At 36.0% G+C, this 16696-nt stretch overlaps 1 protein-coding gene across 5 annotated transcripts in view; it reads right to left on the bottom strand.

The window, feature by feature from the left end:
• The window catches only part of LOC105450022 (solute carrier organic anion transporter family member 4C1), a 103902-nt gene that overhangs the window by 53353 nt on the left and 33853 nt on the right, over positions 1–16696 (bottom strand). The window contains exon 1 of one of the 5 annotated variants that reach the window (XM_011689590.1): positions 11667–11939. The exons of the other annotated variants lie outside the window; for them this stretch is intronic. The gene's annotated coding sequence lies outside the window, so the exon portion shown is untranslated. Of the gene's footprint in view, positions 1–11666; positions 11940–16696 lie in introns of those variants that run through there. 5 annotated transcript variants of the gene reach the window in all.

Below are 16696 nucleotides of genomic sequence, written 5' to 3'. Positions count from 1 at the left end.
TTATGTTTCCGAGATTTTTCAGTAGAAAAATATATTTCTCTGAATAATATACGAGATAATTAAATTAACATGAAATATTAACGTTCCTTTTAATTTTTTTAGTTTCCTTTTAGTTCATTACAGAATTTCTCGGTTTATTTTTTTGTCTTAAACAGCCATTAGATAATTTTTCCCATTATAAAAACGACGCATCTTCTTTCCCTTATACCAGTGGCCAGGATATTCTCATGCCTCCGACTGTTCCTCAAGATCCCGAAATTCGTGGCGCCGCGCCGTGTGTAAACTGGAAGTGATAACGAAAACTACTATCCACCGTGCGCGCAAACTTTGACGTCGCGAAGTTAACGAACCGCCGGCTGTGGATTAATTGTTTAAGCGCCGCACCGTAACAGCACGTTTATGGCGAAGATAACGAACCGAGTTTTACAACGTTTGCCGAGAAAACTTTGCGATGTTAACGAACACAGCCTCGGGCTGAAGATCATTCAAAGAAACGCGGCGATCTTGTTTCTTTCATTTATTTAACAAAGAGAATTGTAAAGAAATATATTTCTCACGGCTATCATAAACCCTTAATTTTAATAAGTTTTTCTTTTATCTATTGTTATGTTTTTACCATTAACAATTTCAAAGAGATACAGATATTTCAGCATCTATAATTTGTCTAATATATGCTCTTTTACCCAATCAGCACACGACTAAGAATATTTCTACGTTTTTAAAATGTCCCATAAATATCTTTAAGAAATATAGGTAGTCTGCTATATAGGTAGTCTGCTAAAGAAAACAGGATATTTGAGCATTTTGTTTCTAATATATGTACTTGACCTAGAAACTCTAGAAAAAACCGTTTTATTTCTAACCTGTGTATTTCAATATGGAACATCTGTGAGACAACGTCTACATTTTTTTCTCAAAGCTATAATTTTCCGTTTGAAATTCTAAGATTTTTCGGGATTATTTTCTCAGGTCTCATTTACAATCTCAACGGAATCAAGATTATATTACATTTATCTGTTTTTAAAGCGTTAATAATCGTTAATAAAATTTCAAAAGGTGATGACTTGAAATATTTTAAAAGAGTTTCTCAATCTTTGAAATTTTAGAATGTCATGTGGATTTACAGATTAGGATTATCAACATGATCTATCTTACAGTCGTAACAAATACTGTACTTATCATGCTACGTAAATATAAAATTGATATTACGATATCGTTCTATAAATAGGTTACAGACGAATCCTACGTGTACTTCGAAAAATAAAGTTGTGTTTAATGTTTATTTAAATATAAAAAAATATTCATCTTTAACTTTTACTCTTAACTTTTGCAGAAGAATTTGTTTCGCCTTGAAAAAATTATAATCTGCAATTCACTTCGTTAAAAAATTAATTCGATCAATTTGTTTCTTAATTAGGTCTTTAATTTATTCCGATCAATTTTATAATTTATAATTTATTAATTTTAGTATAATTATTTATTATATTTTAATTTAACACATACGTTAGACACCTTTCTATTATCCCTTCCTTGATCCTTTAATTAGCTATAATAATGCTACAATAATGATGATTACCATCTGCCCTAAGTAAAATGTTGCCCTTTACAGGCGCAACTTTTGTCGTGCGGGAAGGGTTACTCGTCTGTTAACAAGTACAAAGGATGGTGTAGACGCACTTCTCCGTTGAGCACGCACTCAAGGTGTAGTCTTTTGAAACCCGTTTTTATCGCGATCTGTGACACTAACCTACGAGCAGCACACCCAATAATAAACGCGACGCGAATGTTTGCACGCATTCTATTATAGCAAAAGTCTCTTTTCACAGGTACATTCTTAATTCTCTTTCTCATATATGTTGAATCGAAAAAAATTGACGAACATCACATCCGAAAGCACAATTATTTATTTATTCTCTTCCTGAACCGAATTTAACTAGAGTGGACAATTTCAGAAAATCAATTTAAAGAAGTACACAGTAAAAAAGCTTTTCGTCTATATCTATATATTATTATTTTGTTTAAATATATATATGTATATATAGAGCTAGTCCAAAAACATGATTTTCAACTAACATTTATTTGCTCTTTAGATTAAAAGTCAGACAAAAAATAAATTTTTGTAGATTGGCTTGTTCTACTTTTTACCTGACTTTTAATCTAAATAGCAAATAAATGTTAGTTGAAAATCATGTTTTTAAACAAATCAATGAAAAAAATCTATTAATCATAAACAGTATGCAATAATATGAATTCTTAAAACTTTTTAAGATATGTAGTATTGAAAATATAGTATTGATAATGTTAATATAAAAATTCATCATTTTTTTGTTGAATTATTTAATTATTAATGTCTAAAAGGTGACCCGTAACTTTATACGAGAACGACTTTTAATTGATTGGTTTCGAATTTAATCCCTTGAATTGTAAGTTGATTGGAAAGTTTCAAAATTATAAGTATAAGAGTAAGTTGAATTGTAACCTGTTTCAAAAATAATAAACTTAAAATATTCGTATTTAATCAACATTAATAAAAAAAAGTTATAGTTTTAAACAGAAACTGTATAAAAATAATTTTGCGTAATAATGTTAGAGAAGTCCACTACCTAGGTCAACATATTTTAGGTCTACAACTGATACTTTATCAAATATATACTTAAGTGCTGATAAATAGACCGATAAATAAATAATATGAATATATTTATGATTTATGACCTAGTAATCAATCCGGATAGCGGAAGGTAAATCGTATGTAAAACAACCTTCAATAACAGGAAGAGAAACATTCCAATAATTAATAAAAGATTAATAAAAGGTTAATAAAAGATTAATGTCCTAAGATAAAGTTAAAATTAAAATTTCAAAATTGAAATAACCATTCTTTCTTTTTCTCTCTTTTTCTCTTTCCATCTTTTGATATGCAATATCATCTGCGTACTCCGCCACGTTCTGTCTCAAAGGCGTTATAAATAACCGCGTTCCGTCCCGCATGCATCCGTGATTACGATCGCGGAAGATAGCAGAATGCACAGCAGTCACGTTGCCGCACTCCACGTCTCGACCCTTCGAGATCACGCACGAGAACTTTTCCCTAGCCACGCCATTACATACCTACATCGTTTCTACTCGGATACTCAACGGGTGCTTTTCAATTGTAACATTACTAGACATTTTTGTGCACACGGCGACACAAGCTGTTGGCCTATGCACAAAAATGTCTTAAGCAACTTGACCAAACTACATCCCCCTCAAAACCATTCAACTTTCATCTGAAACATTTTTTTTGTAACATCAATAATTTCGGGAAAAATTGATTGGCTTGATTAAAATTGGCCACATTGTATAATAGCATTTGCACACATAAAAATCAAAAACAAAATTAGTTAAACAGTTAGTAAAGCATTAACGTTATTTAAATGAAAATCAAGACTTAAAAATATTTCAGTTTCTAAAAGGTGAATTTTTCTAAAGGAGACTTTATTAAAATTTTATATAATTTTATATAACTTTATTAAAATTTTATATAATTCGATATCACGTATTTGATCGAATATTAATTAAGAATCTTCAAAATTTCACTATTTATCGTATTAATCTAAAATATCTTCGTTGATCGTATTAACTGAGTGCACAGTAATTAAGTCTGTCAAAATAAAAATAGAAGTCTCATACGCGAACATAAACTTTCGTTCGCTATTGCAAATAAAAGGTAGCAAATGTAATAAAGTCGTGATCGATAATGTGGCATATATAAAGACGACTATGCAGAACGGATAATATTATACAAACACTCGAAGTGTCCATGATAGACAATTAACGTAACCCACCTGTGTGTGCTATTTGTGGAACACGCCGATTACATTAATTTTGTTTTAATTCTGTTTTTCTATCGTTTTAAAACAAACATTACACTCAAGTCGATAATTGTGTTTTTTGCATCGTGCATGCATTACGCATCAATTTATTTGCATTATGCACGAGATGACATCTCGCTACGAATAATCAAAAGGGACTATTTAATCAAATAATTTTAATTCTTTTATTGTGCAGTGCCACGCCATTTATGTGTAGTGTCAAAATCTTCTCTAACAATAAGAATGTATCTCCATGAGAATTTGAAATGAAGTATTTGTTTCGTGAAATATTCTCAATTTGCTGTTACTTTTTGAAACACCCTTGTATAATTAGAAAATCGCGAAAAGTTTTATATATAATCAAAGATTATTTTTTATATTTTATATGTTAATTGAATATGTAAAATACAAAAAATAATCTTTAATAATATAAATTAACATATATAATTATTTATCGTTTTGCATCCGCGCAAACGTCACGTACAGTCAGTCAACTTTTAATATTGATATGTAAAAATTAATATTAGCTTATATACGTATAAATAATAATTGAATAGAACATGAAAAACAGATAAAAATTGTGGTAAAGTTAAAAAAAATTACGAACAGTCTCGATGAAGTGATATCGCATGCATGATGGAGCATTTTACAGCCGTGCCAATTCTCGGTATTGTCCTTCTGCTATAACATCTAATTTCGAACATGAGATTACAACCCGTTCTTCTTCCCGTGGACACAAAGAGACTCTCCCCCTCGTAGAAGCGCTTAGCGTATCACACGCAAATAAATCATGGAATCGCTTAACGATGACAATCTCGGGGCAAAGTTCGTTCTCAAGTCATCAATGTTCATCATAGACCCGCATGACGTACCGATGTAATAAGCACATGCGGAAATAGAGATCGAGATAATAAGCTTTAATCCACCTACAGCACGTGCTACTTAACCCATTAGGCATATTGTAAAGTATTTTTCTAATAGACATGGCAACGGAGTTATTATATACATATATACATATATATATATATATATATATATATAACATTCTTTTATTACATTGAACGGTTTTGCTAAAGCATCTAAAAATTTAGCTACAGATCTGCAAATCATTTCGTTAAACCAGCAAAATAATTATGTAAGACATTCAAGCATGACAATGCTACAAAAAATAACATTTTAAATTTTGAGTGTCTTACATAATAATTATTTTGATAATGTACCAAATTATTTTCAGATTTAGCTAAATTTTTACATAATTTAGCAAAACTGTTCTTTCCGTGCATCATCTTTGTGTTATTAAAAAGCTTTCACATAATATCTTTAAATTAAGACTTAAATAATGATATCATGTATTGTATAAAGTAAAAAAAAATACATATATATATTGAAATAAATAATAAAATATTATTATGCAATAAATTGTAACGGCAGTTTTTTTTAAGTTATTAATCAAAAATTGGGCGAATGTATCAGTGATTGTGTCTATAAAACATTATTACTGTCTCAAAAATATGAAGAAACATTATTCATGTTATTCTTTTCTTATCTTGGCAGGCAATCAGTTTAGATTTAAATAGCTCGATACAGTTAAAAATAATCTTTTAACTTAATTGGTAGCTTGTCCTATTTAGCATTAAAATATCGATACCGAATATTGGAAGATAAGAAATATTTCACGAGGTAGATAAAGAAAGAAAATAGTTCAACCTAAATTAGCTCCTTCAGCAGTGATCGACGATCGAACAAGTCATTTTCCTGGAGAAGCGAAATAACAGAATCTGAATATAAACTCTGATGGCAGAAAGATTCCAATAAGTATTTAAATATGTATGATCGACGTTGAATAATGGCTAACATGTTTTCTTTTTAATCATTCCTAGAACGAATTTAGTATCACATGTGAAAATTTATTTTCTAACCATAGAGAACAAATCTACTATTGAATATCGGATGTGTTCGAAGAATCTCTAAAAAAGAAACACACGCTTTTCCAATCATTTTCAAATCTACTCCAACCTATTTACTTGTCCTCGCAAATTAAAACAAATCGTCGCTGACATACGATACGCAATTCGCAATTATTTCACCGACGATCGATGATATTGTACGTTCGAAAGCGCAAATTGCGGGTAACGGAACTGCCATTTAATAGCGTGGACCAGAGGAAGGAGAGAGCGTGAGCAGGGGGAAAAATTACGTGACTCGTCCGAATTATTTCGTTCGATCGTGACTTTGATAACGGGGGACAGGTTGCACGGCTCGAACCCGTCGATCGATAAGCGGCCGAGCATCAAAGTACCGCCGCCCATCAGCTGTTCCCGCGCGAAGAATGGCCGAGCAAGCGGGTTCGGCTGCGACTTTGGCAGCTCGTTATTCCATCACGATCGATGGATCGCGCGATGGGCGCGAGGCGTGTCGCTCGGACTCTCCTCTGCGACTGCGGATCGTGATCGCGTGTCTTCCCGTGTGCCGGATCGTATGGAGGATATTAAACCTTGCTCCGCAAATCCACCTGTATTATCGCTTCTCTTGCATAACCGTTTCGGCCGATCCTTTCATTATTCCGATAGCCTCGTTGTTCTTGTACAGTTAACTAATTTATATAGCTGCGAATACGAGTTGTTACATTAGCGATACCTAAAGGGAATGATCGCAGAAAAATTAAACCTTAATATTGTGTGTATATACTTTGAGATATTAAATTTCAGAAATTCTATCAATATATGTATATAAATAAGATTGTTGTTATGTTATATTTTGATAAAATATATAACATAAAATATATTATAGAAGTATATAAAGTCATATGTAACACTAAAGTATATAAATACTACTCAATTCAAGTTCCGAAAAAAAGTCTGCGAAGATTAAAAAGGTAATTATCGCGAAATTAAGATACGAGGAGGTCTCGTGTATCGTCTGGCACTTCGGCAGTTATGTATCAAAATTATGGCAGAGTAACAATATGCTATGTGCGGCGAACCGGCAATCTTTTTCATCGTGGGCTTTTTAGAAAGTCGCTGCTTACGCTGTGATTTCAGCAAATCTACGCTGGGAAGTAATAATAAAAGCAAACATACGCAGTTCGGCGCAGTTATTTAGCTAATGACGCGATGTGCTTCGGGATACTGCCTTAAGCTATCACCACAACAAAGCTGGCCATATAATTGGCCATATAACGCATTACAACATGATGTTTTTTTATATAGTATATTTTTACGTTTCTTCAAAAACAAGTTAAAACAATTGCATATCTTGAATATTTCTAACCTATCTCATATTCTTCTATTTTTTTCTTTCAAAAGAATCCATAGAGAAGATAAAAAAATATTTTTTTAAACAAAAATAAAAATCCCCACGTTTTAAAATTAATCATATATAATACACTAAATAATCTTTATTTTTACAGAGATCCTTCGTATTTCTATCTAACTTTCGAGATCTATGTACCTCAGAACAAAAAATTAACAGTAAACTTGTAAGAAGATACGACATTGTTTAACTATATGTCTATTATTTTTTGACAGAAAAAATTAATAAGTTCATAATAAGATTTTAATTTTACTTTTTTTTCAATAATTATTCTTCTAGATTTAGACCGTTTTCTTTAAAGTGTATATATAATACATATACGGTGTATACATATACAAGATTTATACTAAAAAACCTTGCACATTTGTCTATATTTATTATATTTTTTTAACAACACGATTCTATGCAAAACTATAAATTCTAAGAATAAATAATTAATTTGGATACTTATTTAACTCCATATGCAGATTTAATCGCGCTCTCCTTGATTACCAAATGCGCGCATGCCTGCCATTATTATTACGAAGCGGAAATGAGTGATTCATCAGGACCGATAATACGACCGCCAGGTTCTCGTGTGAAAGCCACCTAACAAGTACGACGATATCTCCTGACAGGGTAGGAGAAGGGGCCACGAAAAGAAGCGGCTCGATTTTATGGGGCCTCATTATCAGCTTTACTCGCTCCTCTCTTTCGATTTTGTCTTATTATAGTACGCGCAAAACGGACCTGCTCTCCCTCATCAACGCTTTTTCCACGACAGACTCAAATTCGTGCACATTATAGTCACGAAATTCGTTAATCCTGCAGCGAAAGATTATTATCAAGTAGAAAGACAATTAATTTCATACATTTTTCATTCACTGACAAAAATTTATTGTAACTAAACAGTGTTTTACTACGTAAAAATTGGCATTTATATAGACATAAAATATGAAAGAAAGATCTAATTTACACAAAATTATTATTAAAGTCTAATTGATTAAATCATTTTAAATATTTTGTCCATCAGTTATTTTATCTCTTATAACGCAAAAAATTAAATCTGTATTCATATTATATAAATAAACTATATAAATATCAGCCTTATTAGGTTGTATCACTACTGTTGTAATAACGCCGTCATCAAATACTCGCAAGATACGTTAATTTTTATCTCTACTGTTTTAGCACAGTAGTAAAAGTATCGGCTTGGCTCTCTGACGTTTCTTGAGCGGAATCGGAGCGCAATAGATAACCTTCGTGTTAAGGTTAAAGTCTCCTAACAGTGCAGAGAGAAAATACATAAATATCTTGTACGTACGAAAATGCACTCGGTAATTTAGTGCAAGCATAATTAGGCGATCTCGAAATTTGAATTATTCAAAGGTTGCTCTCAGACGCGAATGACTTTAACCACAGACAATCTTCAATATTAGGATAACCAATAAGATTGTTCATAAAATTACAGTATTAATAAAAGCGAAAGCATGTAAACGCTATTTTTTCACGGAATTCACATTATCATCGAAATAACAAGATAACGAAATAAAAACGATGATAAATTTCCACACCATTGATTAGACAAGGTAAAACTGTATGTAAACCATTACAAATTTACGCAATCTAGAGATTATAACAAGCGCCGATATTTTGTTTAAATTAATTATTTATTTTTCATACCGATTAATTGTCTAATTGACGTGTTAAAAATTAGAGACGAGAATTTAAAAAATTTGCAATTATTAAAAATATGTATATACTCGAATATACTCGAAAACATAAAATTATTGCGAAGTAATAGCGACGTCTCTTTGTAATTTTGTAACTTTTTTAGACTTAATTATTTATGAAACTGAATCAACTAGTTATCGAATGTAATTTTTAAAACTGTACTCCGCGAGATGTAGAGACGTAATTAGCGATGCGTTTTCGCGAGCGTATTAATCCGCTGCTTCATAATGTAGTTAATATATGTTCGTTTCTATAACTAATATTTACTCAGCTAACGTCTAGGCTCTAACGCGCTGCTCAAGCACGGTATTACAAGTATGATAAGCCTAGGAGCACGTACGTAGAGCACGGCGTTTTGCAGGCCGCGCGGGTACGATAAAAATGGCGAGGGAGGCCAAGGTTAACACTCCAACGATATTCTAGAGTACAATAGGGGCACGCACCGATGTGTCTTCAAAGACATGCTATATACATATATTACACATGACGAAATCAAATTCGCGATGTCGGAATAAATTTCTGCAGCGTTAAATAAAATTATTACAACGTATATATACATACGTGTGTTGCATAATATTGAAAATTACCTACGGCGTTATAAATCATAAAAGTCACGTGAAAAGCATTTTAAAACTTGAATAATTGCGTGAATTTTTATATACTTACATATTAAATTCTAATATGTACTTAATGTTATCATACATTATCTTATTTCTATATTAGATATATATGTATATATTTTTTTATTAATATTCCCTGAGTTTTGAATATTTTTACTATTTCTCTTCTTTCAACATATCGAATTATAAATGAATTATACATTTCTATTATCCTTCTACTATCCCAAGTCAATTGTACGTAAAATATTAGAAAATTTACGGTAATCTTTTAGATTTTAAGTACCGGTCCCAACCCATAGTTTTCAGAACTTATTTACAACTTGCCCGCCATCGAAATGAATATTCATCAGGCTATTTCGGTTTTGTTTCGGCGTTTACACGAAGAAACTACGATCTCCTAACGGTATCCAGCCTCCTCATATTAACGTAAACGTTGATTTACGTAAAATGCAGGCATAATTTTAATATTAAATAGGTACCACAAAATTCTAATATCTAATTGTTGCTTTTATGTTTTGTGTATTCTTGCAAATATTGTATGTATAATAATCTTTTTATTACATTTATAGGGTATTATGAAAAAATTATTAAAAAACAATTATAGGAACAAAATTTTTATCATGTTGGAGCCTTCATTTCGCTCCTCTTCTTGGATCATAAATTCGTCGAAGTAACATCCCTCACCGAGCTCTCCGCAAACAGTAAGATATCTCACGTAAAAGAGAGAAGAGGGGCTTTCTCCTCACTTCTCGTATTTGTCCAATCGATCAGACGCGAGGCACACGGACACACATAACTCCATTCGCTAATCGGCGCTCGTCAATGCGGCAGCTCACGTTCCCGAGGATTTTCGAAGGTCCCCCGAGCGATCGCGTCGCGTCGCGTCGCGTCGCGCAGTCTCGAATTTTATCCCTTCGCATATAATTCAGCCCGGGTGGCAGACGTGATCGGCAAGCGACGTCCGGTCCATGCGCCATTCGCTATGCGAGAGAAAAAACACGAATTTCTGCGGGCTGTCTTCAACGAGCCGGGCGGGATAAAACCTGCTGCAAAACGCCACTTCGTCGAACAGTGCAATGGGAATGCACGATAACACGCGAATATACTATACCTTCTCGCTTATCGATAAAGATATCTTGCTTTATACGATACCAAAATTATGAAGCATTTCTTATCAGTCGCGATAAACCTAATTAGTTGACAAATTAAAAAACTTCGTAATATTCATATTTATAAACTTTTGCATTTAATTTTTTAATAACTTATCAATTCATATTCATCGTCGCATATTTATTAATTTACTTTCGTAATTTATCAGAGTATGTAGTGTTTAAATACGATTTCTTTAAGATGTTATTCATCGATAACTTCTAAAAATATTTTAAAAATTTGAGTGCACCGCGTACACGCGTTGAATTATTCGCACACGTTCACTGCGTGACGTTGACCCATTGAGGTTATTGTCGGAGGTAGTCAAAATTAGTGAGAAAATGTTGCTTTAATGTGCCATTGTGGCAGAATATTTGTGACGCGGTAATCGAACGTATAAATATTGATGATCGATGAGAAATGCTTTCAGCTGCTTCAAGTTCGTTCGCAATATGCTTTCGAAGCATTAACATCGCGAAATTTTTCATCTAATTGTTATAAATAATAATGCCTAATGTATAATAAATGCGTTCCTCACTACAAACAATATTTAATGCACGAGGTAGAGCTGGAAAACATAACATCGCAAAATACCAGTGACGCAGTATGCGAGACACGTGTAAAAATAATCTCTACTTGTAGGCGAACTCCGAGCGCGTGTAACATCGGAGCAACGCAGCCTCGGAGATGTTCCTTAAAAATAGTGATACCGCAAAATTATTTTTAATTGAAACTATTTGTGGAATTAAAATTAAAGTTTCGCAAAGATCGAATTACGTCATATCGTGGTCACTCTACATTGCGGCGTGAACATGAAGAGTTATGTACGAACAATATCCGGACGTAAGTCAAGTGCAAAATGCGTTTCTCACGGTCAAGTCTCAATCACCCTTCGAAAAGTGCATCCCCGAACACGCCGCAACCCCTGTACTCGAATCTCACGAGCCATTGCACTCACGGTCACTACTCAGTCAGGGTCGGGAGGAAACAAGAAAGAAAAAGATGGAATTGCAACTCCTACCTGTCACACGTCGCGGCTCTTTTGGTCGGTGCCATGCGTCATCGGCGCAAAATCGGCTGCCAGTCCGCGAGGGGGAATCGACCGGACAGAAAGAAAAGCAGGACGGGAGGAAGAGGCGCGAGAGAACACGCAGCCTCGACCAGCCAGTGTGCACAAGTGTGGCGAGATATTTGGCGGGCTCCAAAATAGCAATAGCTCCGCGTCCTCCGTCGGCGTTGCTGCTTCCTCGGCGGCGCACCGGCGACGACACGCATACACGACACGCTACGCGGCTACGTCCTGCTTGTTTCCTCTTCGTCGTCAGTCCTCCTTGCTTTTATACTCGAGCACAATATAGAGAAGCCAGCATTCTATCGTTGCCGTCTTTTCCGTTCTTCTCTCACCCGGTCACCAGTCGTACATATCTTCGGATGCACCACTCCGCGCTCGAAGACAAGATTACGTCTTCGTTAATATCGCTGACAATTCGCCCCGATATAGCTTCCCCCCCGAGAGATAGCCTCGAAAAGTACTCATTCGTCCCTATTTCGCCTCTCCGGTTCGGCCCCCGTCGACCTCCCCTCCGCCTCCACCGTCGCCCGCGACCCGATCTGCGGTATCTGGGTATCCGTGTCGTCGTGCACGCCGATCGTACTTTGCACGCATTACAGATCCATCGATCCTCCGTCTTCTCCTCGCCACCGTCCTCCCGCCGCCACCCGCCACCACCTCCTCCGCTACCGCCGTCGTCGCCGTCGTCGTCGTCGCCGCCGCCACGCCGATGCCAGCCTCTCCGTTTCGCACAGATCGTCTTATCTCGGAGTGCACGGCACTTGGCGCATCATGGTGGGATTATCGGGGCTCTTCGGCTCTTCGGAATCGCTCTTTCCAGTCGGCAAATCGATGCTGATGTCTGGCGGAGCTGGATCGAGCGATTTTCGCGACGTTATCAAGGCGCTCTGCGAGTCTTGGGAGACCAATTGAACTGACAGTCACGAAGCTGATGATTAAAATGAGCACCGGTGTTATCAAAAGTTAATGACGGCGACGAATGTTTTCGGAAAGTTATCAGTAAGTCTAAGTGATACTAACAAACGAGTTTTACAAACAATGGCCTGCATGGATATTGAGATGTTGATGTCTACGAAGTAAGTACCACTGCTACGTACTTCGCAGCTACTTGACCGATCGTGCTGATCACTGATACCGGCGTGAAAGTCATGATTTCTAGAGAACCTAGCGCGTTATCTCCCACGCCGAAAAGGAAAGGCGACAACTCATCACTTTTCCCAAAGCCGATCGATAGAGGCTGCCTAAAGTTCGCTGTCGTTTTCGCTTCGAATCACACCGTATTCACGGTATATTCCACCCCTGGCTGGGTCTTGACGCTAACAATTCTCCTGAGCAATCTCTCGACAAATAATCACTCTACTGCGCGCCACGTCTTTTCGCATCGGCTGATAGCTTCCAGAACGAATGAAGCTTCTCTCGCACGTCAATTTGTCGATCTCCCGTAATGACTTTGCATAGGAACCAGCCGAATTGCAAAGACAAACTTTTGGAGTACGAGAGCTATTTTCCCAGATCTCATAAACCACCGCTGTTTTTACCGTCTTTGCTTGACTCTTGTTCGCACGAGATGACGGAGAATTTCGTGGATTTTGCTTCTTGCTCCACTTGGTACGAATTTAATTTCTGAACTGAGTCCTCGATCATCGACGGTATCAAGAATGATTGATTTTCCTATTATACTCTCACTTTTTCTTTCTTCTTTTTGTATATCGCGTACGAATTTAATCAGGCACGCGATTGGCAAATCGAAGCAAACGCGGAATCTCCCTTGGCGGAGCAAGAGAGACAGAGAGATGTTCGCGGCTCCGCGGTTCGCGCGCAACTGACCGAGGGCGAGAGTCGTTATTGGGAGCAGAGCGCCTCAAGTCTGTCCTCCTCTCTCCCTCTTTATTATGCCTCTCTCGCTCTCCCTCTCTAACTCTATCTCCCTCACGCGTGTACTATCACGTTCCGTACGTCGATCTCCCTTTCTCCCTCATGCGAATCGTCTCTTCTTTCTTGCTCTCTCTCTCATTCGCTCTCTCTCTCTCTTTCCATCTCGTTCCGTTTCACTCTTATGAGAGAATCCGTCTCTCTCTCTCATAGTTGACGCACTCGCGGTTGGGTCGTGCCGTCGTTCCCACTCCGATTCAGTCTCTCTTCGTCTACCTCGTCGCTGAACAGGTTCACTCTCGGCTCCCGTTCGCGCGGAGCAGGCGCGAAACGAACGAAACCGAAACTCAAACTCGCGGCGACCACCTCCGCCGGCTCTTCTTCTTCGTCTTCTTCTTGTTCCGCTTCTTCTTGGTGATGTTAGTCTTCCTCGGTACGACGTTATTCTCCTTCTTCTCTAGTAACGTCAAGGTGGTTCCTTTGCTTTCCTCTATTCCCTCTCTTCCCATCCCTATCTTGGTCACCACGAGTTTCCTACCTCGGTCAGTTGCGTTTCCTTCTTAGATCGACTTCTACTTTATTCTATATCTTCCCCTTGTACATCCCATAATAGAAAGACAGAAGATACACCATAATTTCAATTGCATTTATTTTTATTAAATGTTTATTTAATATTTATCTGTACCGTCTCTGCTGTCATTCGTTTATTTCCTCAGTTTCCTTCTTCTTTCCTAGACATATCCATTTACGTTTTCCTTTAGATATCTTTTTCTTCATCATTTTCCCTTCATATTTGTTTCTTCTATCTATTGATAGTTTCCTCAACGATGTCTTCGCGTATTTCAGTTCTTCTGTCTGCAAGTCTCTTCCCTCTCTCTCTATTGCCTTCTCCAGCATACTTCACTGTTTCCTTTTCATTCCGTATTTTGCTCATTTTTCTCTGAAATTTTATTTTCTTCATTCTTCATTTTATGCTTTCTTCATCTTCATATTTTGCTATCTCGATCCATCCTTCACTTTCATTTCATCTCGCTTTCTCTTTCTTTTCTTCATAGATAATCACGCTTCCTTTACCGCTCTTTTCACTCTCCATCCTTCCACTGGACACCTTTCCTCTTCTAGTCCTCTTCCTCAATCGCGGCCATCCTCCTTGGCTCTCGCTTTCTCCGTCGCGGGGACGGCATACTTCCTTCACAATTTTGCCAAGGCACTCTGTCCTTTTCTTTATAGCCACAAGCGAAGACACTGTCCAAAACTGGTTGGAGAGACGCTCCGGCACTCGTTTCGGCACCGTAATCGACTGGCCAGACTGCCGTGCCACACAGCCGTCAGACTTACCCTCTTTTCCTCGATTCTTTGATCACCGTTCTCCCTGAACACCCTTCCCCTTCCTTTAACATCGCGAAAATGGAACTCATAATAAGAAAAGAATTACAACAAATAGAAAAAAGTATAATCGAATCGTCAAGATGTCATCCTTCAAATACAATTTGCTTTGGAGGAAATCAATTCAAACTGAACAAGTGCCATCTTAGTGAAAAAATCAACTTATTTCCAACTCGATTCTAATCACATTATATTCCGTCATGATATTACAAAATTAGAAAATCTATTATTTATACGATCGCTCGTTACATTTTTTCTGACTTTTGAGTTTCAAATTTTTATTTCATTTCCTCCTTAAACCCATTCGCTTATTCCTGTTAATACTGCTGAATTGCAAACATTAAGTTTAGAAATTCTAAGCATCGAACAGTTAAAGATCGAGTCGAACGAAAATAGAACGAGTATCATGGGACGCCAGTTCCGATTTGGCGATTGGGGACGAGTCTCTAACGAGGCTCAATCCTTCGTATCCTGTTTGGACTTTGGTGCGTGGCTCGCTATACGGTTGTCGGTTGACAAAGATTTGCGTGTGGCAAAGAAATTAGCGAGTCGTTCTTTTGTTAGGTGAACACAGCTGCTCGTATTAAGGGTTTCATGCAGAAGATAAAAGACCTTATTATATACAATAAATAATTGTATAGTCATATCTATACATAATCTTCTTATACCTAGTCTATACCAAAATGCAAAAAATATTTCGATTTTAAATATTTATAGTTACTTATTAACGGTTAGAATTTTTAAGATGTATTTTAATTCTCTTTATCGTGAAATAATTTGTTAAACAGTTATTATATTTTATTTTACTGGTTGTCGCATGATCTCTTTAAGCCTAAAAACCGTTATCGCCCCTTTAATAAAAAAAAAGGCGATAAGCAAGATAAATGAAAGTAATAACTCGATGAGCCTTCTTAGAAAGTATAAGGAAATGACTTCCTACAAACAATTGAATTACTTCCGATAGCGCAACGTATAATTCAATTTTGTTTTCATTCTTAATTCACTCGCGTAGTAAGTAGTAATGACTAATATTGTTCTTGCGGTATTTCTCGGCTGACCGCAAAAGACAGTCATCACTAAGGGAATACTCACTCGACAAAAAGATTTCCGACTTATAATTGAAAAATTCAACTAAACTCTATTAAAATGTTAAATAAATTCTTTAATATTAAGTAAGAGAGAAATATATTTAAATGTGACTCTAATACTCATTGCAGATTACGTACTTTTATTATATTATATAATATATTTAAATGCAATTTATGTTAGCTGTAACTAATTATAGAAGCTTCATCGCGAAGATTGAGCAGTAATTAACTTCACGAATAAAGGTAGACGGTCCTACGTCTCTACCTCTGGTCAGCCCTTTATCTCCGCGACGGCGGTCCCTAAAAAACTAGATATTTAAAAAAAGTGGACGATTGGACATTTAAGTGGAATGGAAGTCAGGCCTAAACTTCGCCGAATCTTCGCTAACTTTGAAAACGGATACGCCCAAATTCAAGGATGCATCGGATTATAAAGACTCAGCTACATATCAACGAGAAATTGTATTATAGTGTATTCATATACTTCATCGCGAAAAATTTTCTTGTTTTCCATTATTTAAATTATCCGTATGAAGATTACACTTAAATTTTATTATCAATAATGTATTGTATTGCATAATCAATAATGTATTGTTTGATTGTACAATCAAAAGAAGATATTCTTTTATATGA

The sequence above is a fragment of the Wasmannia auropunctata genome, unplaced genomic scaffold (assembly GCF_000956235.1).
Source record: "Wasmannia auropunctata unplaced genomic scaffold, wasmannia.A_1.0 LD336069.1, whole genome shotgun sequence".
In the NCBI taxonomy this organism is placed as follows: Eukaryota; Metazoa; Arthropoda; class Insecta; order Hymenoptera; family Formicidae; genus Wasmannia; species Wasmannia auropunctata.
This window is presented reverse-complemented; position numbering and strand designations above follow the sequence as displayed.